This window comes from Phocoena phocoena, chromosome 17, assembly GCF_963924675.1.
Source record: "Phocoena phocoena chromosome 17, mPhoPho1.1, whole genome shotgun sequence".
Lineage (NCBI taxonomy): Eukaryota > Metazoa > Chordata > Mammalia > Artiodactyla > Phocoenidae > Phocoena > Phocoena phocoena.
The window spans coordinates 63,541,397-63,568,252 of NC_089235.1; the positions used below are offsets into that span (position 1 = coordinate 63,541,397).

At 37.7% G+C, this 26,856-nt stretch overlaps 1 pseudogene; it reads right to left on the minus strand.

Moving 5' to 3' along the window:
* Positions 1-2,770: 2,770 nt before the first annotated feature.
* LOC136136960 (hyaluronan synthase 2-like) lies at positions 2,771-24,900 on the minus strand (annotated as a pseudogene).
* Between the last annotated feature and the right edge of the window lie 1,956 nt (positions 24,901-26,856).

Consider the following 26,856-nt stretch of genomic DNA (forward strand, 5'->3'; position numbering starts at 1 on the left):
CTTCTTTCATGCATTCATCTGCTTATTCACCAAATTGTATTGAATACCTAACTCTACTGGTCACCATGGAGGATTCAAAAATGATGAAAATGTAGTGTCAGCTTCAACAAGTTTTAGTGTACCAGGATATTATCATGTGCACTGATATTCGTAACATAATACGGAAGAAAAAACCAGAGCTGCAAGGCAGAGACAGAATGAATTATTATGAGAGTCAAGAGGAGAGAGAGATCACTTTAAGTTGAGGTATTTGGGGAAGAAAATGGTAGTAGAATTATGCCTTGAATGAAGGATATAGAAGAATTTTGACACGTAAATATGGGGAGTGGGAGGGGAAAAGCCATTTCAGGTTGAGCACAAAATGGGTAGAGAAAAAGGGCGAAGTGTGTGCAAGAGGAAGCCAAAAAAAAAAAATCTAGTTTGTATTTTTAACATAGTTCAGCACAGCACCAGCTACAAGGCAAGATGGGCCATGTCAGAAGTCAAACTGGAAAATTGAGGCTCTGGATGAGCCAGGTTAAGTGCACCTGGTGCAACAATTTTTATGCGCCAGTTCTTGACATTAAACCTTGATATAAATTCTACATTGTAAACATATTTATGTAGGCCAAGAGCAGGAGAGATGAAAAAATTATCTGTACAATTCAGAAAAAAAACTCCTCCCTAGAAAGTAAAAGAGGACAATTAGAGCTGAATCTGCCAATTTTTAATCTACATTCTTTATATTTATTATAATTTAGCCAACTCAACCATGTAAACCTCATACTAACCTGTAGAGTGAACTGGAAAGCTGAAAAAAAAAGACAGGAATAAAACGTTCAATTCATAGACAGGATTAGGTAGATTCAGATCACAGAACAAAATGATGTACTGAATTGTATTTATCCAAATTATACAAATGAATTTTTTTCACTTTCCAGGTTACCTAGCTTGGGAAAACACTGCCAGAATCCCCCCAAATTATTCCTTTTTGATATTAATATGTCATCCAGTGCTGGATGCCTAGTGTTTTCTTTCAAGGACTAGCATTCCTCCTTTTTAATCTTATGAAAAAATTGTACTTTTCTACTCCCTGGTCTTGCTTCTCAATGATTTCTGTTTTGTACACAAAAATATGTATTCTACTCCGGAAGCGTGACAGGCTTTTTGGCCTTTTCTAGAAGAAATGAAAAAAAGTTAAAATATTGAAAATTTAAGCAGTTTTTCAAAGAAATAAACTACAAATTTTTAAAAGGGAGAGAGAGAGAAAACATTTTATTCCTTCTATAGTGAGCAGCAGCGGTTAATCAAGCTCCACATTCTGGGTAGGATTTTTAAGTATGATTTTTTTTTCATAATGTATTTTATTTTTTAAAAAGGAAGCACAGGTGTATTTTGAGAGAGAAGTAAAATAGAGAAAATGCAAAATTGGTTTTAACAATTGGTATACAATATTTTGAAGCAGTGTAATTATTTAAAAATACAGCATAGGGCTTCCCTGGTGGCGCAGTGGTTGGGAGTCTGCCTGCCGATGCAGGGGACACGGGTTCGTGCCCCGGTCCGGGAGGATCCCACATGCCGCGGAGCGGCTGGGCCCGTGAGCCATGGCCGCTGAGCCTGCGCGTCCGGAGCCTGTGCTCCGCGACGGGAGAGGCCACAGCAGTGGGAGGCCCGCATACTGCAAAAAAAAAAAAAAAAAAAAAAAAAAATACAGCATAGCCAACAGCCTGTAAAATTTCTTTTGGCATTTCATTTGGTAAAGTTAAGTAGGAAGTCTTTCTTAAATAAAAACTAGCTGTCAACACAGTCCATAAGTTAGATTATATATGTTTCTGTTTTTATAATTTTTATTTTATATTGGAGCATAGTTGATTAACAATGTTGTGTCAGCTTCTGGTGTACAGCAAAGTGATTCAATTATACATACACATGTGTTTATTCTTTTTCAAATTCTTTTCCCATTTAGGTTATTACAGAATATTGAGCAGCATTTCCTGTGCTCTACAGTAGGTCCTTGTTGGTTATCTATTTTATTTTATTTTATTTTTGATATTGCTACTTCTTAAAAATTTATTTATTTTATTTTTTGTTGCATTGGGTATTTGTTGCGGAGTGCGGGCTTTAGTTGCAGCAAGCAGGGCTACTCTTCGTTGTGGTGCGTGGGCTTCTCATTGTGGTAGCTTCTCTTGTTGTGAAGCACGGGCTCTAGGCACGCGGGCTTCAGTAGTTGTGGCACGCAGGCTCAGTAGTTGTGGCTCGTGGGCTCTAGAGTGCAGGCTCAGTAGTTGTGGCACACGGGCTTAGTTGCTCCGCGACATGTGAGATCTTCTGGGACCAGGGATCGAACCTGTGTCCCCTGCATTGGCAGGTGGATTCTTAACCTCTGCGCCTCCAGGGAAAGTCCATCTATTTTAAATATAGAGGTTGTATGTGTTGAACGAACTTTTCCTTGAGTTTCCAAAATCCATTTCTTCCACGATAACCCACATAAAGCATGGCTAGTGAGGTATACAGGAGCAAAACACTGTTAGGTGGATGTGCTGTAGGAATAACTGCATAACCAAAATTCTTTTCACTTTTACAGAAATAACAGGGTAAATCTGAGCTTCCTCTTGTTGAGGAGGCATAATTTGGGGGAATCAAAATAAACCCATAGAAATGTCTTTGTAAAAGTCCCAGCAGCAGTGATATGTCTCCTTTGTTGCCATAATCTGATGCCACAGTTCTGTACAATCAGCACAGCTCCTAGAGGAAGAAGGCTTTGTGTATGTCTGCAAACCTCAATGTAAGATTATATATCAAGCATCATGTCGTACTGTTGTTTCTTCTTCTGCCTGCCACATTTTTTGATAAAAATGACATACAGTGTCAAAACCACTACCCAACAGCATATATAGATGGATGATGAAATAGTTAGAACTTTCTTTTTGGATTCTGAGAATAACTTTTTAGATTCCTCATAAATGGTGAAAATCAAGCCACCCAGAAGGATTACAGACCAAACCAATACTGGAATGAGTCCCATGAAGTTAACAACAATGGTTTTCCTTCCAGATGTGCCCCATCAGGTTTGTTTATGGTTAAAATTGCAAACATCTTAACAGGAAGTAAACTTGACATGTATAACACTGAGTAGAAGGACATGAAGAGCATGACAATATTTCCTCTAAGGCAGGTAGCAGAGATGATTTTATGAAAGCTACTAACTTGATGGTTAACAAGAAGAGGAGAATGTTCCAAATTTTACCCCTGTAGAAGAACCGGATTACTGTGGCAATGAGAAAGAAAGGGAAGAACCCAGTGATGACTGCTTCATAGGTCATCCACAAGTGATGTTTATGAAACCACATGGCATTGTACAGCCACTCTCGGAAGTAGGACTTGCTCCAACGGGTCTGCTGGTTTAACCATCTGAGATATTCTATAGGTGTTTCAGTAAGGCACTTGGATCGAGCTGTGTATTTTGTTGCATAGCCCAGACTCAGCACTCGGTTCGTTAGATGCCTGTCATCTCTAAAACTACATTGGCTGCCCATAAATTCTTGATTGTACCAGTCTTCCACAAATTCATGCAATAAGGAGTTTCTGTACATTCCCAGAGGTCCACTAATGCACTGGACACATCCAAAATAAGACTGACAGGCCCTTTCTATGTTAAAAGCCATCCAGTATCTCACACTGCTGAGGAAAGAGATCCAGGAATCATACTTGTTTAAAATCTGCAAGTAAAATAAAAGTAACTAAAAATAATTAAATAAAGGTAAAACTCAGCTAAAAATTCCAAAAAAATCTACACCATCTTGAGGTCATTACCTAGTGTTTTGTTATTTTATTTGCCCATTTTGGCTTTCTTCCTATTTTTGACATGGTCATATTTTATTTTCTCTGATTCTGTAGTACTGGATTGTTTGACAAGTGGAGTGCATATATTGGGACTCATTGATAATAAATACTTTTTTCTACTTCATCATCCTCTGTAATTTTTTGCTATGATTTTTGTTCCTGTTCTTGTTGTTATGTTATAATATTGAGGGGTTTTTTAGGCTTAATTCTCAGCTCCTAAGTTCTCTGCCACTCTTTCTTACCATCTAATATTTGAAAATTTTTAAGTCCTATTCTCTCCCACTCTGGTTAATTTCCAACTCATGCAATTCTGCTAATTTTCCTTCTCCTTCCTCCCTACTTTTGCAATGTCAATGATAAAATGGTTTGCTCTGGCTTCTACCCAAAACTTGAATCCTGAAATAAGGCTCTATACAAAGGCTGTTGAAAATTATCAGTTTTTTCTTGGCAATATTTCATAATTATCTCCTCTGTCTCAACTTTGTTCAGTTTTCATCTGAATTTTGCATGCTTCTTTTTTATCACCAGGCTATTTCTGTGTCCATCTAGTGCGTTTTCTTTCCCTTCAGTATTACCATGCATATAAATATGGGTTATACAGCAATGCAATGCAATTTAAAACTTTAAATTTAAAGTTATATTTCCATATGCTTCTCATCTTTTGCTAAAAGCTAATTGCACTTTTGCAAAGGAGTCATTTTAAACCTCACATATTTTCACATATTTGTTTTCCCATCCCATACATTTCAATATTAATATTGATAACGATTAATAACAATATTAATATTTGTTTCACTAATTGTTTCCGCATTGATAGCAAATAATAGGAAGTAAATAATTGGAAAACCATGGGTTTTAAATACATAGGTATGAGATGTAGAATCCATTCCCTGCCATACTTCCATTTTTTAACCCTTGTATTAAATGAGTTCCAATATCATTTTATCAGAACATTAAGTTATGGCTTAAGAAGAGACGGTGGAAACCATACACACTTACATTATACTTCAGATGACTTGTCAGCCACCACATATGTGGGTTATAACCCAGAATTAAGCAAAGAAATCATAAATTATTTTAATTTAAACAAGAGAAGACACAGTAAAGTGTGTTCGAGGCACATTCTAATGTGTCTCCAGCACCAACAACAACATGTGGCACAAAGTTTGGTGTGTAGTAAATATATGTTCAAGGACTCAATGAGTGAGGGCGCTACTAAAAGTGACTCATGCAAAAAGTGAAGCCATATGTACCTGGACATCTCCCCGGACACCTCCAACGTTGGGGTCTTCTTCTAAAACTTTTACCATCTCCACAGTTGAGGCAGAGTCAAGCATAGTGTCTGAATCACAAACCTGCAAAGAAGAAAGTAAGAAGTCAATTAAAGAAGAGAAGATGATGAGTGTACTCCGTGTAGTCAAAAGTGGGCATATATATGATATCTTTCAATACTCTGGCATTAGCTTGGAAGGATAACTCAGTCACCCATCTCCCAAGACATTGCTAAGGGGGATAACCTTAACATTCTGGGGAAATTGAAACTCAGTTACACAACATCAGTGAGCAAAACACTTGGCTTAAAAAGATGACTCCTTTGATGAGGTCTTTTCTTGGACTTATTTGATTTTGATTGGTTTGGGTCTTGAGGACCATGGCTCTAAAGTGCTCTTCAGACACTGGGAATTGTCCTGCTTATAATAGTCACCGTACTCTCCCTGCTGTGTTGTATTCTCTCAAAAGCTTTAAATACATGTTCACAGTCACTAAGTGCCAAGCAAATGTTCCTAAAAAATATCTCCTCATTTTTTTAAAGAACAATTCCTTAAATTTTGATCACATTTCTGTTAAGGTGAGAGTCTGATCTAAATGTGGAAATTGTTAAAAAGAAACAACAGGCCCAAAATGGAGTCAGCTGTGCTTGGCCCCATGTCAGCAAACCAAGACTTAATATTGAACCTAATTATAATTTAAGCCTCTGCAAGGAATGTGACTTTCAAGCAGTCAATATGGAATTACCTGGTCAGCACTAGTGAGGAAATCTGCCTGATAGAAGCCCCAGCTTCTCCCAGAAGAAGGTAACCTTGCCTGAAACAATCCACTTTTTGCTAGAAACTTCCTTTTTCCAGCCCTTTCTTCCAGAAAACAAAATAGAACAAAGCAAACGAACAAAAAACCCGAAAACCCTTCCATTATGTACAGCTTCTCAGCGCTCCTATCTGCTAAGATGGGATGCTGCCTGACTCATGAATCATTAAATAAAGCCAAGTATTGGACCTTCAAATTTACTCAGTTGAATTGTGTTTTGTTTTTTAATATTATTCTTTTCTGGGAATGTAGCAAGGCCATGGTAGATATAAATTGATCAGAGCTAACATGTAATGAACCAGTTTCACATCCCCATCCAAACAATAAATGACGTGGTTGGCAGCTATGGGGATATTATCTGTAATTCCCATTATTTTGCCAACAAGTCTGGCAGTCCTAGATGGAATTTAATCAAGACTTAGCCTAATTATTTATATCACAAGCAATTATTTTTACAGTTTTTTCACTACTTTATAAAAATAGTAGGGATTTGATATATCAGTTTTGAAAAAAAAAAACTAAGAAAATAATTTGTAGAAGCATAAACTCTCACAGTTAAAGGAGAATTTATACATATGTAGCATGACCTGCTCACATAATAAGTTAAGGAATCCCAGCATTTTAAAAACTGCATCTGTGTCAGTTTTACTAATTGGTGTTTTTTTCTGAAAAGATTATATACTAATAAAAATGTTGGTGAAAACAGCAATTTAACTGCATTATCGGAACATATGACTTAAGGAGTATATAGGGTATCCAGTTATAAAAACTGAACTCATCACCTCTCTAGATTTAACTCATTACAGCAATTTTGGGTTAACTTCTGAATTTTTAATTTTATACTGCTTATTTAGAAGCATAATAAATACATTTTCTAAATAAAACCCGTTTATTGTTTTCTTGGCCTTCTATATTGGCCCAGCATGGTCTCACTTTTCTAGGGGAAAAAATGTAGACAAAAACTAGGCATAAGTTTTTCATTGTAGAAAACAGGATTTTTCTAATACTTCAGTTTATACTCAAGGGTCCCAAGCCTCAGAAACCTAAGCAAATTCCTCCAATAGCGATATTTTGCCTCTCTCATGCCTTGTCTGTCACTGTTTTGTATACGGCCAGTAACTAGGGTAGTAGAAAGTGAAGGCATAATTTCAAACCCACCTTTCAACCTCTCAGCATCCAGAGTTTATGGCCACACCCACCTCTATTGACTCAAGCTGGGAAAGGTAAAACCAGAAAGCTAAAATAAGACTAAAAACAACAGGAAGGGGCTTCCCTGGTGGCGCAGTGGTTGAGAGTCCGCCTGCCGATGCAGGGGACACGGGTTCGTGCCCGGGTCTGGGAAGACCCCACATGCCGCGGAGCGGCTGGGCCCGTGAGCCATGGCCGCTGAGCCTGCGCGTCCGGAGCCTGTCCTCCGCAACGGGAGAGGCCACAACAGTGAGAGGCCCGCGTAACGCATAAAAAAAAAAAAAAAAAAAAAAAAAAAAAAAAAAAACAACAGGAAGGGGGCAACCTAGAATTAATGTTCAAGTAACTCCGCCTGCTTGTAAGATAAGCAAGCCAAGGGAACCGCCTCTGTGAAATGACTAAACTTGAACCAAACTTCTGAGGTTCTGCATATTTAAATTGGCCCTGCCCCTCCCAGTTTCCAACAGCAAAGTGCCAGAAGTTCTCTGAGAGAGATTGTTCACATGGTGAGTTTAACTGTCAGAAGGGAAAGCTCTCAGAAATCTCCTGGGAGGGGTTTGTTCTAGTGAGATCAAAGAGTTTTCTAAAGAAGTTCAATTTCTGGATGTTCTTTGGTGATAGAATGCCAACTAGAAAACCACCATCGATGACAGTCTGTGAAAGCATGTATATTCATGGATATAACAGTATTAATTTGTTTGTGTGTAAAGGGTATAACTCTAGCCCTTCTTAAAATCAGTCTAGTAGAAACAGGATTTCTAGCTGTCTTCTCACCAATTAATGAGAAATGTGTGATTTCACGAAGGTTGGCTGTTTAGCTCTGGGCTAGAAACTGTGGGAGAAATACACCAGTTCACAAGGAGCTTAACCTCACACTGGGAAAAACCACAGGACTGATTTGCACCCAGGAAACAACTGGAGAACAAATCAAAATGTCTTTCTGTCCACGCTGAATGTATCACTGTAATTTGTTTAAACTACATGATCGCCAGTCATAAGATTTCTCACTAGGAGATATGGAAATGAGGCAAAGTCACCAAATTTTGACTAAAATGAGTGGAAAATGTCAAGACAAGAAGACGTTATTGGGAGGAACCAGCCACCTCAGTCTTAACCACAGAATCATCAGCTAAATTGCTTAAGACCATGGCTCCCCCTCCTTCACTGTTCTAGCCAAGAGACAGTGCCGCCGTGTTCTCCGTATCTAAAACAGGAGTTGGCGAACTAAGGTCTACGGACGAGTCTGCCTTCCCACCAATTTCTATATGGCCTGGGGGTTTAAAATAGCTTTTACCTTTTTAAATAGCTGAAAAAAAATTGAAAAAGAATTTTTTGTGACACATGGAAATTATATGAAATTCAAATTTCAGTGGCCATAAATAAAGTTTTATTGGAACCCAGTCATGCACATTCAGTTTCATATTATCTATGGCTGCTTTCACACTAAAACAGCAAAGTTGAATAGCTGCAACACAGACCATATAGCCCGCAAAGCTTAATGGTTTCTATCAGGCCTTTTACAAGCAAGTTTGCCAACCCTGAGCCTAAAAGAATTGGTTGGGGAGCCGGGGGTGGGTCTCTTTCATAAAAAAACAAAGAACAAACTAAAAGAACAAGTTGAGATAAAGTATGTTCTAAGTCCCCACTTAACTCTACTAGAGGTTTTTACGATTGCCTCTCTCTCCTATTCTTATAATAGGCCAAGATTTGACTATTATAACAAATCAAGAGGCTGCAATGAAATCTTGAGTTCTGTACCTTACTACTTTTATGACCTTGAACAAACTGTTCATGATACCAGAGTGACACACTGTATATAAAAGTACTTGGTAAATTACAAAGGTTCACAGAAAAGTCATATATGCCATTAGTATAGGGTAATAATCTTTAATTGTTTAATTGTTTAATTGTTTATACTTGCTAAGTAAACCCACTTATTACCAAGAACAGATGACTCAGTAAAGAGAATCACTAAAAGGAACATGAGAATGGATTACATATCAAGAATATCTTATCACAATGAACAAGTTCAAATGTATCCAAAACACCTGTAGCAGTTAGATATATAAATTGCTATAAATGTGTTAAATAAGCTGTTAGACTGTAAGTCCATTCCAGTTTATCTCACTGATCTTAAAGTTAATCTACCTCACAACAATTTAAATATCCTGTAGAAATATTGTTATTTATTCTACCATATGTTTTTCAACTTCTAAAACCCAAGTCTAAAATGCTGAGTATCCATGTTTCACCTTTTTTAAACATATTTCCTTTCAGATTGACTGGTGGATTCTCCACCTCTGCCTGCCCCGCACCACTTCAAAGGGCTCTGAGAGCTACACAGCAAGAGGAAGGCTTAACTATTCTGGCTGCCTTCGATGAGGAAACAGGCTGAAGATAAATCAAGACTCATTCTGTTGCTACTGCTTTCACCTTTGCCTGCTTGTAAACCTCAATCCTTTCTTAATCTTGACCTTTCATCTTAACCTGAACCCAGCAAGACTATTTCTTTCTACCACATTTGAAACGACTCTTGATTGTGACCCAACTACCTAGTTTCCCTGCCACCACTTAACCACAAAATAAATGGAAAGTCCTCCTTACTCTTCCTTCCCCTGGGACATTTCTCTAGTGAAAAGGGGTCAGCCAGAACAACAACAACAAAAATTCATGAACAGTTATTTACCAGCAAACACAATATGGTTTCAGCCCCCTTAAGTCCTAAGAGTACCAGACCAAAGTAAGCACATTACTGAAAGGAAAAGAAAGCACTATGCAAAACCTTGGAATCAGACAGATCTGGGTCACAATCCACCATTGACCAGTTATATTCATTTGGACCAACTTCTTAACCTTTAGACTCCTCACCTCATCTTTCTAAGTCTCCATCTCTTGGGTGAAAAATATGGATAATTATATCCACATCATAGGTTTATTGTGATGGAGAATTAGGTAATGTATTTATAACGCTTAAAAGGACTAGCTCATAGTAAATGCTCAATAAAAGGAAGGCATATATACTAAGAAGTGATAAATCAAAACCAGAGGCACAAACTAAGGACACTAATCCAATGAGGAAAGGAGTTCTTATCATCACTGTAAATAAAATATGACACAGAGAGCAAAATCTAATGCCTGATCCAATGTCCAACAAACATAAACAAGTCAGTGTACCTGAGAAGGCAATGTAAGAATCCTTAAATTGGGCCATCTACTAAGGAAAGAATTATATTAAAGAAGAGTTTACAGCTGATTATGATTCATTTATAGAATGAATTATATCCTTGGAGTACAATGTATGAAAGTTCCTGTAGTAAAGGCTGGACCCATGGATATTTCCAAAAGTATTTGTTGCATCTTGAGTCAGCATCTCTTCATTGACTTTGACCCTGCTGCATGTGATACTACTTAAAATAGAAACATAATCTTTGGTTTTGGAAGTACATAAATATATATGACACAGTTTTATCTGTTTAATATAGGCCCTAAGAACTACATTGTTTGATGAAAAAGAGTACATATGACTGGTAATTTGTGTGGGACCATATGCATGCAGAAGATGGGGGAAACCAAAGAACTGGGACAAAAAATAACCTTCATGGGGCTTCCCTGGTGGCACAGTGGTTAGGAGTCCGCCTGCTGATGCAGGGGATGCGGGTTCGTGCCCCGGTCTGGGAAGATCCCACATGTCGCGGAGCGGCTGGACCCGTGAGCCATGGCCGCTGAGCCTGCGCGTCCGGAGCCTGTGCTCCGCAACGGGAGAGGCCACAACAGTGAAAGGCCCGCGTACTGCAAAAAAAGAAAAAAACAAACAAAAAAAAAACCTTCACGAAAATAGAATATTGCACATAGTTGACCAAAAGCTCAATCAAAATTCACAGCGCATGGTCATTAATTATATTAAACAGACTTCTAGGACTTTATCAATATTACATGATATTTTCATTTTAAAAAATCTTTTTCTATTTATTTGCATTCTGGATAAATGGAATTTACATGTAAGTATGCAGCTAAACTTACCAGCTTCAGATTAAGCAGCAAATACATAATGGCGAATGATGGGAGTGGCAAATACAGAATCATAAAATCTAAGAATTTTAGAGCTCAAAAGCCCATTTGAAATTAATGAGTAAAATAATTTCAGGGAAAAAAAATGTCCTCACAGGGAAAAAAAAGATAATCTTTCTTTTGGGAGAGAGATGGGGAATGGGGAGGACAATCCTCTCTTATAGTATTTGGTTATGGTATAAGATCTCAAATCTAGCCAATGGAAAGCCTCTACTTCTGGACACCTAAACAATTTGGCATTTCTTTATTACTCTTCTTGAAATAGATTAGGAAGATATATTCCTTCTTTGGTAGAATGAATTACCCAAATTTTTATAAAATAATTCTTGTCTTTGCTCAACCTAGAATATCTTCAAAACATTGAATTTTTAAAAAAAGGAATCATTTGGTTATTCTCCTTTCCTTTTTAGGAAAGCTTAAGTATAAGTGAAGTTTATAGAAGGTGTAAATAAAGCAAAGGTGACAAGCCAGCTGGAAAAGTGAGAAACCAAATGTTGTCACCTCTAAGTCTTAAGCAATGAAACACCCTTATTTCAAATGTTTGGAATTCTTATTCTAAAAAAGGGAATCAGGAAATCCTATAATGGTGGCCCTTAAACACCAATCTAAACAACTAAGTTGAATCTAGATTCAGATTTTCCCTTTCCTAGTTCAATGTGCTGTTAATCTTATCCTATAAAATGAAGAATACAAAGAAACGTATTATATAACATTCTCAACATCAGCCCTCAGAATATTTAAGTTACTCTTAGACTTCCTATATAGAACAGGAACCAATCAAATATTATATACATTCAATTCTCATTATTCACAGTAGCTATGTTCTACCAAGTTTCTATGAACAATGAATTAGCAAATATCAAAATTTGCTTCCAGCAGAAATATAGGGTTAGAGTCCTCCAAGCCTCTGATCCCAATATTTTTGTCTAGTGATTAATGTCTAAACTTTTTTTATTTGTGCTTCTGTTTTAAAACACACACACACACACGATTCATTAACAGTGAACTCATGTCCAACTATAACTACTTTATAACTCATGCCTGAGTAAAGCTCATCTAACAAACCTATTTTCTCCATAAGGCAATTATAGTCTTTGTGTGTTACGAACCCTGGATAGCACTTTGACACTGCAGCTGGGGACCATTTTAAGCAAAAACATGGTATTTGTTACCATAACAAAAAACTAAAGATGTTATTTGTTTACTGTCTAAAAGCTGAGACAAGAAGGCAAGCATAATCTTGTTTGACTTTAGCAGGGAATGTGCACATTGGGCAAATCAAATCTTTTGCCACTCTGCACGTGTCTGCAAATGGCTACAAAAGCACTACAACTGTTGATTTTGGGGTAGCGAATACAATTTAGTGAGTAGGTTAATTTACAAATACAGAATTCATAAATAATGAGGGTCAGCTCTACTATTATGAATGATTCAGTCTTACTTTTCTCCTGCTCAATGAATCTTGGATACCTAGGATGCTACCCGATTAAGTTAATAATAAAGTTGTCTCCTATATACTTTCCTTTTAGAAAATATTCGTATTTACAATAAGTCCCCTACCTATGAATGAGTTCTGTTCCAAGAGCATGTTCGATAAGTCCAATTTGTCCATTAAGTCCAACAAAGTTAGCCTAGGTACCCAACTAACACAATTGGCTATATAGTACTTTACTGTAGTAGGTTTATAATACTTTTCACACAAATAATACATAAAAATCAATCACAAAAAATAAAGAAAACATTTTTAATCTTACAATACATTACCTTGAAAAGTACAGCAGTACCAGCTACATCACTGCTGCTTTTACGCTTGCTTCTGGACATCCTGGGCTTGAAATAAAGATACGGTTCTACTGTACTCTATACAGTACTGTACAGTAAAGTACACAAAAACACAACCACTTGTAGAGGATGCACGCACACGCATAACAATGTATGCCAAACACGTGAACTAACTTATGTGATTGGACATGCGAACACATGTTCACATCTTTGAAAGTTTGCAACTTGAATGTTCATATTTAGGGGACTTACTGTATTAATACCGTTGTCTCCTATATACTTTCCTTTTAGAAAATGTTCATATTTACAGTATTGTATATTTTCCACCTGGGAAATCTCTAATGCACACTTCATGAGATAATTTTTCTCTTTCATCACACAGACTGATAGCCATTTACATTGTAAAATCCACGTTCAGTGACAGGAGATATGTTAAAGCAATTAAATAATCTAGATGTCACAGGATACTTAAAGTCTTCTGATATTGTAGATTAAAAAATGATGCAAAAAGGCAAGTATAACATAATTTAAAATTTCTTCTTTTAAACAATTTTTTTGGTGTGGACCATTTTTAAAGTCTTTATTGAATTTGTTACAATATTGCTTCTGTTTTACTTTTTGGTTCTTTGGCCACAAGGTGTGTGGGATCTTAGGGATCACTGACCAGGGATTGAACCAACATCCCCTGCATTGGAAGGTGAAGTCTTAACCACTGGACTTCCAGGGAAGTCCCTCAAATTTTTTTTTTTAAAAAGAAGGGGACTGTTTTACCTTCCAATTGTTGTTTCATCTATATTTTTATTTTTTCTAATATATATGTTAGTTTTCTAATCTTATTTTATTTTTTACTCTTTGTTATTGTTCCACTCCTTTTTTTCTTCTTCTTTTTTTTTTTTTTTTTGCCACCTTGTGCTTGTGGGATCTTGGTTCACGAGCCAGGGGTCGGGCCTGAGCTTCTGCAGTGGGAGCTCTGAGTCCAAACCACTGGACTAACAGAGAACCTCAGACCCCAGGGAATATTCATCGGAGTGAGGTCTCCCAGAGGTCCTCATCTCAGCACCAAGACCCAGCTCTACCCAACAGCCTACAAACTCCAGTGCTGGAAGCTTCAGGCCAAACAACCAGTAAGACAGGAATGCAGTCCCACCCATAAAGAAAAAAAAAAAAAAAAAAATGAAGCAACAAAAAAAGTCACAGATGAAGGAGCAAGGTAAAAACCTATAAGACCAAATAAATGAAGAGGAAATAGTACCATGTGTAAAATAGGTAGTTAGTGGGAATCTGCTGTATAGCACAGGGAGTTCAGCTTGGTGCTCTGTGACGACCTAGATGGGTGGGAGGGGGGTGGTAGAGGGAGGCCCAAGAGGGAGGGGATACAGGTATACATATAGCTGATTCACTTCATTGTACAGCAGAAACTACCACAGCATTGTAAAGCAATTATATATCAATTTAAAAATAAATTTAAAAATTAAAATTTTTTTAAAAAGAAGGGGAAGGAAGAGAGATATATGCTAGAAAGTATTATATTTGACAATCTATGTTTGAGTCAAGTATTTGCTGCAGATGATTTTAATTTTGCTCATTGTGATTTTTTACATTTTTAAAAAACACACTGCCCTAATCATGTGTTATTTTGGCAAATAAAAAAGCTAAAATAAATACTAATTTGAAAAGATAAGAAAGACTTTTGCCCTACCTTGAGCCATATCTAGACAGAACAGAATCTGTCCTTCTTTGAAAAAAAAAAAGTTTCTCCAGAAAATACTTTGATCCAAAATTAAGAAAATCTTCCTCCTCTTTATTTCTCATTCTCCACATCTTTGTTTTGTCATTTTGTTATTTTTCTTCTTCTGTTTTTCTATCTTCTCTGTCTCTGAAAGGAGCCACTAGCATCACAGATGAATTCTCTACCACATTCCATTTATCCTAGACTAAATCTTCCCTCAATATTCCAGGTCAGTATTAATTATTTGAGGGGCTATAAAACTGAGACAGTAGTCAGTAAAGAAGACTAGAAATGACAGCTGAGAGAGATAGAGGAAGAGGTGATAATTGATAAAGATTGGTCTGGAATAGACCAGAGGATGCCTACCCAGAGAGCCCAGGAGAGTAGATGGAAGGTTACCCTTGAGATAGGAAGGGTACCTTTGAAACTGTAAGCAGGAGAGAGTAAAGAAGATCTTGACAACCTTCAGAACACATATTTTTGATATTCTCTTTCATAGGAGGCAAGATCACAGGTAGTTAAGCAGGGAGGAGTTTGGGTAAGGCCTTGGCAAAGTGGTGAAAATATGAAATAAGAGACATGAGAACAATAAGCAAAACATTTACTCAAGGTCAAATCAAATGAAAAGAGTTCTGACCAGTGCTGAGGATCCAGCTGCAACTGGAAACCAATCATTTTGGCCATCTCTCTGCACAAACAGTGGTCTCTAACCAGGTTAGCAAGTATGAGCAGATGGTCCATTTCTTCCCCTACCCCCATTCTCTCTTGTGTATTAGCACCTGAACTTTGCTTCCTTCCATCCCGAACCAACTTGAAATCCACATTCAATCACTTGTAATGCTCAGGAGTCAATAACCTCAAATCCTCCCTTTTTGTCTTTCTGTGGCTCCTGCTCTGCAACTCTTGGACCTTGGGTCAGTCAGAAGGGAAGATGAGAGTGTATTTTTTATTCAATATTTATTGAAGTATAGTTGATTTACAATGTGTTAATTTCAGGTGTACAGCAAAGTAAATCTGTTATATTTAAATTTTAGAAATTTCCACTGCTATAGGGCAAGGATGGTTAAGTATCTGGGGATTTCATGAGGGATGACTGAATGGAATTTACTGGTCTCAGAATGCCAAAAGATTTTTTACCCTGTTTAGATGGTTGGAATGGGCTGAGAGTCTACAAAGGATTCAGGGCCCAGTTAACAGCTGCTGCTAGGGTCAGTCTATCTGGAGGCTTCACCCTGAAGGAAGGAAATTTCTCAAGCCTGGTTAGGTCTGTAGCAGGAAGGCTATTCTAACATTTCATATTTTATATTATTTTTTTCCTGGACAGGTACAATGTCAAATTGTCAAGAATACAAGCAAAATTCAAAACAAAAAAGATGGGAGATGTAGATTTGGGAAGAGCAGGTTTAAAAAAAAAAAAAAGGAAACCCCACACGATGACTTCTTGATTAGAAATAACAAATGTAATAACGGTTTTAACCAGAATTAAAGGGAAAATATCAAAATAGATGTTCTCTCCTTTTAGGTTTCATTCTTCAAATCCTCTGCAAGTTTCCAAGTCATCCCTTCCTTTAAATATTTCATTTTATTTTCTCATCTGGGCCTGAAGTTGCAAAAGGCAAATATGTGAAAATGTCCTGAGTTAATTACAACTACCTAAATTGTGATAGTTCTAGAAATTAGAAGAACTTGGGAGTGAAACTCTATCAACTCCCTAGAAGAGAGACTAATATGCAGATGACATCAACTTAAGAAATGTTTCAAAACTCTTCAGAGATTAACTGAATTCACTGTGTGGTGGGCATTGACATGTACTATAGTTTTGAAGTAAGGACTAGATGATCATATAAGAAAATAACAATAGTATTGTCAGCAAACCTTTTAATAATATTAACAATACCATTATTAACAACTTTTGTTAAGCCCCTTTGGATACATGATTTGAAATAATTATCTCAAACCCTTTATGAGATTAGTTTCTTGTATCCAGATAACCGAGGTTTGGGAGGTGGTCTTGCTCAAGGTCAACCACCTACTAACAACTGTGATTAGAATCTCAGTCAATTGACATTAAAGCCAGAGTCCATTTTTATCCCATTACACAAAGAGGTCCACTGGGCATCACTTCATGCCTGTAAAGACCCCTAAAAAATATGATGCGTCCTCTGAAAACTAGAATTTTACTTTCAACAGAAGGCTAAGAGTGTCCAGTGGATTTTGTAAGCCAGAGACATTTCTCCCTTCTTGATATTATTATGATCAAAATCTAGTAAAGTATCTGCAGAAAATTACAACTAGAAAACTCACAGGAGAGATTGGTTGAAGATGGTGGAGTAGAAGGATGTGTGCTCACTCCCTCTTGCAAGAGCACCAGAATCACAACTAACTGCTGAACAATCATCGAAAGGAAGACACTGGAACTCACCAAAAAAGATACCCCACATCCAAAGACAAAGGAGAAGCTGCAGTGAGATGGTAGGAGGGGTGCAATCACAATAAAGTCAAATCCCATAACTGCTGGGTGGGTGACCCACAAACTGGAGAACACTTATACCACAGAAGTCCACCCACTGGAGTGAAGGTTCTGAGGCTGACATCAGGCTTCCCAACCTGGGAGTCTGGTAACAGGAGGAGGAATTCCCAGAGAATAAGACTTTGAGGGCTAGCGGGATTTGACTTCAGGACTTTGACAGGACTAGGGGAAACAGAGACTCCACTCTTGGAGGGCACACACAAAGTAGTGTGTGCATCAGGACCCCGGGGGAAGGAGCAGTGACCACATAGGAGACTGAACCAGACCTATCTGCTAGTGTTGGATGGTCTCCTGCAGATGCAGGGGGTGGCTGTGGCTCACTGAGGGGAAGGACACTGGCAGCAGAAGTTCTGGGAAGTACTCCTTGGCATGAGCCCTCCCAGAGTCTGCCATTAGCCCCACCAAAGGGCCTTTAGACTCCAGTGCTGGTTTGCTCCAGGCCACAAAAAATAAGGAGGGAACTCAGCTCCACCCATCAGCAGAAAAGCAGATTAAAGTTTTACTGAGCTCTGCCCACCAGAGCAACACCCAGCTCTAACCTCCATGAGTCCCTCCCATCAGGAAATGTGCACAAGCCTCTTAGATAGTCTCATCTCCCAGAGGGCAGACAGCAGAAGCAAGAACTACAATTCTGTAGCCTGTGAAACGAAAACCACATTCACAGAAAGATAGACAAATTGAAAAGGCAGAAGACTATGTACCAGATGAAGGAACAAATAAAACCCCAGAAAACCAACTAAATGAAGTGGAGATAGGCAACCTTCCAGAAAAAGAATTCAGAATAATGATAGTGAAGATGATCCAGAACCTCGGAAAAAGAATGGAGGCAAAGATCAAGAAGATGCAAGAAATGTTTAACAAAGACCTAGAAGAATTAAAGAACAAACACCTACAAGAATTAAAGAACAAAAAAAGAGATGAACAATACAATAAGTGAAATGAAAAATGCACTAGAAGGAATCAATAGCAGAATATCTGAGGCAGAGGAATGGATAAGTGACCTGGAAGCCAGAATGGTGGCATTCACTGCTCTGGAACAGAATAAAGAAAAAAGAATGAAAGGAAATGAAGACACCTAAGAGACCTCTGGGACAACATTAAATGCACCAACATTTGTATTATGGGGGTCCCAGAAGGAGAAGAGAGAGAGAAAGGACCTGAGAAAATATTTGAAGATATTATAGTTGAAAACTTCCCTAACATGGGAAAGGAAATAGCTGCCACCCAAGTCCAGAAAGTGCAGAGAGTCCCAAGCAGGATAAACCCAAGGCGAAACATGCCAAGACACATAGTAATCAAATTGACAAAAATTAAAGACAGAAAAATTATTAAAAGCAACAAGGGGAAAACGACAAATAACATACAAGGAAATTCCCATAAGGTTAACTGCTAATTTCTCAGCAGAAACTCTACAAGCCAGAGGGAGTGGCATGATATATTTAAAGTGATGAAAGGGAAGAACCTACAACAAAGATTACTCTACCCGGCAACCTCTCATTCAGATTCGATGGAGAAATCAAAAGCTTTACAGACAAGCAAAGGCTAAGAGAATTCAGCACCACCAAACCAGCTCTACAACAAATGCTAAAGGAGCTTCTCTAAGTGGGAAACACAAGAGAAGAAAAGGACCTACAAAAACAAACCCAAAACAATTAAGAAAATGGTCATAGGAACATACATATTGATAATTACCTTAAACGTGAATGGATTAAATGCTCCAACCAAAAGACACAGGCTTGCTGAATGGATACAAAACAAGACCCATATATATGCTGCGTACAGGAGACCCACTTCAGACCTAGGGACACATACAGACTGAAAGTGAGGGGATGGAAAAAGACATTCCATGCAAAAGGAAATCAAAAGAAAGCTGCCATAGCAATAATCATACCAGATAAAATAGACTTTAAAATGAAGAATGTTACAAGAGACAAGAAAGGACACTACATAATGATCAAGGGATCAATCCAAGAAGAAGATATAACAATTATAAATATATATGCACCCAACATAGGAGCACCTCAATACATAAGGCAACTGTTAACAACTATAAAAGAGGAAATAGACAGTAACACAATAAGACTGGGGGACTTTAACACCTCACTTACACCAATGGACGGATCATCTACACAAATGGACAGATCATCCAGAGAGAAAATTAATAAGGAAATACAAGCTTTAAATGACACAGTAGACCTGATAGATTTAATTGATATTTATAGGACATTCCATCTGAAAACAGCAGACTACACTTTCTTCTCAAGTGCGCATGGAACAGTCTTCAGAATACATCACATCTTGGGTCACAAATCAAGTCTCGGTAAATTTAAGAAAATTGAAATCATATCAAGCATCTTTTCTGACCACAACGCTATGAGGTTAGAAATCAGTTACAGGGAAAAAAACGTAAAAAACACAAACACATGGAGGCTAAAGAATATGTTACTAAATAACCAAGAGATTTGATCAGAAGAAATCAAAGAAGAAATTAAAAAAATACCTAGAGACAAATGATGATGAAAACATGACGATCCAAAACCTATGGGATGCAGCAAAAGAAGGTACAAGAGGGAAGTTTATAGCAATACAAGCCTACCTACCTTAAGAGAAAAGAAAAACCTCAAATAAACAATCTAACCTTACACCTAAAGGAACTAGAGAAAGAAGAAAAAACAAAACCCAAAGTTAGTAGAAGGAAAGAAATCATAAAGATCAGAGTAGAAATAAATGAAATAAAAACAAAACAATAGCAAAGATCAATAAAACTAAAAGCTAGTTCTTTGAGAAAATAAACAAAATTGATAAACCTTTAGCCAGACTAATCAAGAAAAAGGGGAAGAGGACTCAAATCAATAAAATTAGAAATGAAAAAGAAGTTACAATGGACACCGCAGATATACAAAGCTTCATAACAGACTACTACAAGCAACTCTATGCCAATAAAATGGACAACCTGGAAGAAATGGACAAATTCTTAGAAAGATATAACCTTCCAACACTGAACCAGGAAGAAACAGAAAATATGAATAGACCAATCACAAGCACTGAAATTGAAGCTGTGATTAAAAACCTTCCAACAAACAAAAGTCCAGGACCAGATGGCTTCACAGGTGAATTCTATCAAACATTTAGAGAAGAGCTAACACTCATCCTTCTCAAACTCTTCCAAAAAATTGCAGAGGAAAGAACACTCCCAAACTCATTCTCTGAGGCCACCATCATCCTGATACCAAAACCAGATAAAGACACTTCAAAAAAAGAAAATTACAGACCAATATCACTGATGAATATAGATGAAAAATCCTCAACAAAATACTAGCAAACAGAATACAACAGCACATTAAAAGGATCATACATCATGATCAAGTGGGATTTATCCCAGGGATGCAAGGATTCGTCAATATATGCAAATCAATCTATGTGATACACCATATTAACAAACGGAAGGATAAAAAACATATGATAACCTCAATAGATGTAGAAAAAGCTTTTGACAAAATTCAACACCCATTTATGATTAAAACTCTCTATAAAGTGGGCATAGAGGGATCTTACCTCAACATAATAAAGGCCATATACGACAAGCCTACCACAAGCATCGGTCTCAATGGTGAAAAACTGAAAGCACTTCCTCTAAGATCATGAGGAAGACAAGGATGTCCACTCTCGCCACTATTATTCAACCAAGTTTTGGAAACCCTAGCCTCGGCAATCAGAGAAGAAAAAGAAATAAAAGTAATACAGATTGGAAAAGGAGAAGTAAAATTGTCACTGTTTGCAGGTGAAGTGATACTATACATAGAAAATCCTAAAGATGCCACCAGAAAACTACTAGAGCTAATCAAAGAATTTGGTAAAATTTCAGGATACAAAATTAATGCACAGAAATCTCTTGCATTCCTATACACTAACAACAAAAGATCAGAAAGAGAAATTAAGGACACACTCCCATTTACCACTGCAACTAAAAGAATAAAATACCTAGGAATAAACTACCTAAGAAGACAAAAGACCTGTAAGCAGAAAACTATAAGACACTGATGAAAGAAATCAAAGATGATACAAACAGATGGGGAGATATACCATGTTCTTGGATTGAAAGAGTAAATATTGTGAAAATGACTATACTACCCAAAGCAATCTACAGATTCAGTGCAATCCCTATCAAATTACCAATGGCATTTTTTACAGAACTAGAACAAAAAATCTTAAAATTTGTATGGAGACAAAAAAGACCCTGAATAGCCAAAGAAACTTTGAGGGAAAAAAATGGAGCTGGAGGAATCAGGCTCCCAGACTTCAGACTATACTACAAAGCTACAGTAATGAAGACAATATGGTAGTGGCACAAAAACAGAAATATAGATCAATGGAACAGGATAGAAAGCCCAGAGATAAACCCACGCACCTATGGTCAACTAATCCATGACAAAGGAGGCAAGGATATACAATGGGGAAAAGACAGTCTCTTCAGTAAGTGGTGCTGGGAAAACTGGACAGCTACATGTACAAGAATGAAATTAGAACACTCCAAAACACCATGCACAAAAATAAACTCAAAATGGATTAAAGACCAAAATGTAAGGCCAGACTCTATAAAACTCTTAGAGGAAAACATAGGAAGAACACTCTATGACATAAATCACAGCAAGATCCTTTTGGACCCACTTCCTAGAGAAATGGAAATAAGAACAAAAATAAACAAATGGGACTTAATGAAACTTAAAAGCTCTTGCACAGTAAAGGAAACCATAAACAAGACAAAAAGACAACCCCCAGAGTGGGAGAAAATATTTGCAACCAATGAATGGACAAAGGATTAATCTCCAAAATATATAAACAGCTCATGCAGCTCAATATTAAAAAATCAAACAACCCAATCAAAAATTGGGCAGGGGCTTCCCTGGTGGCGCAGTGGTTGAGAGTCTGCCTGCCGATGCAGGGGACACGGGTTCGTGCCCCGGTCCGGGAAGATCCCATATGCCGCAGAGCGGCTGGGCCCGTGAGCCATGGCCGCTGAGCCTGCGCGTCCGGAGCCTGTGCTCCGCAACGGGAGAGGCCACAACAGTGAGAGGCCCGCGTACTGCAAAAAAAAAAAAAAAAAAAAAAAAAAAAAAAAAAAAATTGGGCAGAAGGCCTAAATGGATATTTCTCCAAAGAAGACATACAGATGGCCTCTTGGCACATGAAAATATGCTCTACATCACTAATTATTAGAGAAATGCAAATCAAAACTACAATGAGGTATTACCTCACACTGGTTAGAATGGGCATCATCAGAAAATCTACAAACAGCAAATGCTGGAGAGGGTGTGTAGAAAAAGGAACCCTCTTGCACTGTTGGTGGGAATGTAAATTGATACAGCCACTATGGAGAAGAGTATGGAGGTTCTGTAAAAAACTAAAAATAGAATTACCATATGACCCAGCAATCCCACTACTGGGCATATACCCGGAGAAAACCATAATTCAAAAAGACACATGCACCCCAATGTTCATTGCAGCACTATTTACAATAGCCAGGTCATGGAAGCAACCTAAATGCCCATCGACAGATAAATGGATAAAGAAGATATGGCACATATATACAATGGAATATTACTAGGCTATAAAAAGGAGCAAAATTGGGTCATTTGTAGAGATGTGAGTGGACCTAGAGACTGTCATACCTAGTAAAGTAAGTCAGAAAGGGAAAAACAAATGTCATATATTAATGCATATATGTGGAATCTAGAAAAATCGTACAAGAAGGAAGAGATATGGGAACATATGTATATGTATAACTGATTCACTTTTTTATAAAGCAGAAGCTAACACACCATTGTAAAGCAATTATACTCCAATAAAGATGTTAAAAAAAAAAGAAAAGAAAAAAAAGAAAAATGGTACAGATGAACTGGTTTGCAAGGCAGAAATAGAGACACAGATGTAGAGAACAAATGTATGGAAACCAAGGGGGGAAAGCAGGGAGGGGGTGGTGGAATGAATTGGGAGATTGGGATTGACATATATACAGTAATATGTATAAAATAGATAACTAGTAAGAACCTGCTATGTAAAACATTTAAATTAAATTAAATTTAAAAAAAAAAGGAAGAAAACTCACAGGAACCCTACTAACATTCTAAAAAAGAAAACTTCAATGACAGCTAGGAGAGGAGAAACCCAAGAGTGTGCAGGCAGGGAATTAATGAGAGACACAGCCTGTCTGATTTTCATGCAAGCAAACAACATCACAAATGTTTTCAAAGTTCAAGTTGCAGTGAATGAGGTAATGCTGTTTGGAAAGTGAAATAAACATGACTTAGGTTTTGCTCTGGAAAGTTGATCTCCCCCACCCTTTTTCATTTTCCTATTCTTTTTCTCTGTGTCTAAATTTTGAATTCCTTATCCTGTTAAATCAAAATTGTTTTCTCAGGCTTCCCTGGTGGCGCAGCGGTTGAGAGTCCACCTGCCAATGCAGGGGATACGGGTTCGTGCCCCGGTCCGGGAAGATCCAACATGCCGCAGAGTGACTAGGCCCGTGAGCCATGGCCGCTGAGCCTGCGTGTCCGGAGCCTGTGCTCCGCAACGGGAGAGGCCACAACAGTGAGAGGCCCGCGTACCGCAAAAAAAAAAAAAAAAATTTGTTTTCTCCATTCTCATTTTGCCTAGTCTCCGTGAAACACTTCCTTGGGCCTGCAGATTTTCTCAAGACACTTCTGCTGGGACAGACACTATTTTTTGGCAACGCTGGTGATTTTAAGATTGTGGAAAATAATGTTGGACTTGACTTGGCACATCCAAGGTGGAAGAAAAGGTAAGATAGAGGAAGAGAAGGAAGGACGAGTCTCCTGTTCAAAATAATCTTGATTTCCAGCCAATAACTCTGTACAAGTTAAGCATTTTCATTGTCTTAACCATTTCATAAGATTTTTTTTCTCTCTTTTGGAATGTGCTTTCAACAGTCATGCTGTTTTCAGATGAACTGAAAGGAGTACTGTGTCATAGGACAAGTCATAGCATATGACTGGAGAGATACAAAAGATGCTTTATTTAAACGTATGTTTGTCCTGGAAGGTGTGGAAACCTATGTGTACATAATCCACACTTCGTCCCAGTGCTCTGAAAGCCATGTACATGACTTCTCTTTTTCCACCCCATTTTTGCATGATGCAAAAATGTCTGTTGGACAAGACCAACTGTGTGACAAGTTGTGAGCTTTCTTTATGTGACCCATCTGTCTCACCAGGACCTTTCACGTGAAAGTTGTTTTTCCAGGTATAAGTGGCTGATTTGTCCCTGCCCATGACTTCGCTGAAGATGTCCATCATGTAAAGGTCATCTTCCGAGTTTCCATCTGTGACCATGACAACTTTAAGTCCAGGGTAGGTTAGCCTTTTCACAGATTGCAAACATTTCCGTAAGTAGTCTGGATCTTCTTGATACGCAGCAATGCAAAGAGCAACAGTTTTGTTCAAGTTAACGGGGATATTTCAGTATTTTTTCATTTTTCAGTGCTCCAGAAAGGCAAACAGGTTTTGAATAAGGAAGTGTAAAGCTAAAAAGTCACCATATGGTCCAAAAGATAAATAGTAATCATCTGTATGGATAAATTGGTAGCCAACAATATAAGAAACTATCATTCCAGTGAGAAGAGAGGCTCCAAAGAGCGTCCAGATATTCTCAGGAAACTTAGAAACTTCTCACAATGCATCTGTAAAATAATCGCATGATGCACTTGGTTAGCCACTCTTGTCCCATGCTTGTTATATACATAGTATCACAGGGAGAGCATTGGACTAGAAGCATTCCAGGTGTTCTAACCCTGAGTTTCTTTCCTTTTTTTAAAAAAAAAAATTTTGTTTTATATTGGAGTATAGCCAATGTTGTGATAGTTTCAGGCGCACAGCAAAGTGACTCAGCCATATATATACATGTATCCATTCTCCCCCAAACTCTCCTCCCATCCAGGCTGCCACATAACATTAAGCAGAGTTCCCTGTGCTCTACAGTAGGTCCTTGTTGGTTATCAATTTTAAATACGGCAGTGTGTACATGTCGATCCCAAACTCCTTAATTATCCCTTCCACCCACCCTTCCCCCCTCATAACCATAAGTTTGTTCTCTAAGCCTGTGAGTCTGTTTCTGTTTTGTAAATAAGTTCATTTCTTTTTAGATTCTGCGTGTAAGGAATATCATACGATATTTCTCTTTGTCTGACTTACTTCACTCAGTATGACAATCTCTAGATGCATCTATGCTGCTGTAAATGGCATTATTTCTTTCTTTTAAAAGACTGAGTAAATTCCATTTTATATATGTACCTCATCTTCTTTATCCATTCCTCTGTCGATGGACATTTATAACCCTGAGTTTCTCACCTTAGTAGCTGTGGGACTTTCTGCACCTCAATTTGCTTATCTGCAAAACAGGTATAAGGATGCCCTTTCAGCACGCCTCAGAGGACTCTTTCAAACATCAGATGAGATGATGGTGCAACATACCACTGAAAATCATAATGTGTTAAACAAATATATGGATGCAGTATTTTTAGTGTATTAGATTATCTTTCTAAGGATGCACTCTATGTATGGGGTCATAGATAAGTGTATAACCTGAACTTCCTAACAAGCAAGACACTTTCTTCCTGTACCATGGTGTTCCCTCCCCCCCAATACTGACCAGTGAAAAATCCACAGGTTTTGCTGAATTTCCCATGTGTAATTTCATCTCACCTCTTATTCAAATCCCTCAGCTCACACTTTTTCCATGCACCCAGCTGAGGTTAAAGATCAGAATAACTGGATTCTAGGACTAGCTCTTCCATCAACTACCTGTATAACCTTAAGCCAGTCACTTTATCTCTCTGGGCCTCAGTTTTGTTTTGTTTTTTTTTATTTTAATTTGTTAAATGAGGGAGTTTAGCCTTGATTATTCCCAAAGGCTCTGTTGACATTAAAAATACTTTATGCCTAGATATCCTGCACAGACTTCTATCAAACCCCTGTGGTTCTGAATTGCATTTCTTTGTTTGTTGGCTGTATCCCCCATCCACCATCACTGACACCGGCTGGTTAGATTCTGGGGATCAAGAAACTTACTGGAACAGTAAGCACACAATGAATGTTAATAGAAATAAATCATAAATGAAAGAAGAAATAGCACCATGCTTAATTCCAACAGGTGAGTTTCCCATCTTCTTAAAAGATTTAACACATTAGACCTGAAGCAATTTCAGTTCTTAATAATAGCCAGTTTTGTGCTCCTCCCTTCAGATTGTATGAATAAGGTTTTGAACAACTACTGTATAGAAGGATCATATTTTCTTTTTTAATTTATTTTTTATTAAAGTATAGTTGAATTACAATGTTGTGTTAATTACTGCTGTACAGCAAAGTGACTCAGTTATACATATATATACATTCTTTTTCATATTATTTTCCATTATGGTTTATCACAGTATATTGAATATAGTTCCCTGTGCTATACAGTAGGACCCTGTTGTTTATCCATTCTATATATACCAGTTTGCATCTGCTGATCCCAAACTCCCGCCCTACCTTCTCCCACCACCACCCCCTTGGCAACCACCAGTCTATTCTCTATGTCCCTGATTTTGTTTCTGTTTCCTAGATAAGTTCATTTGTGTCATATTTTCGATTCCAGGTAT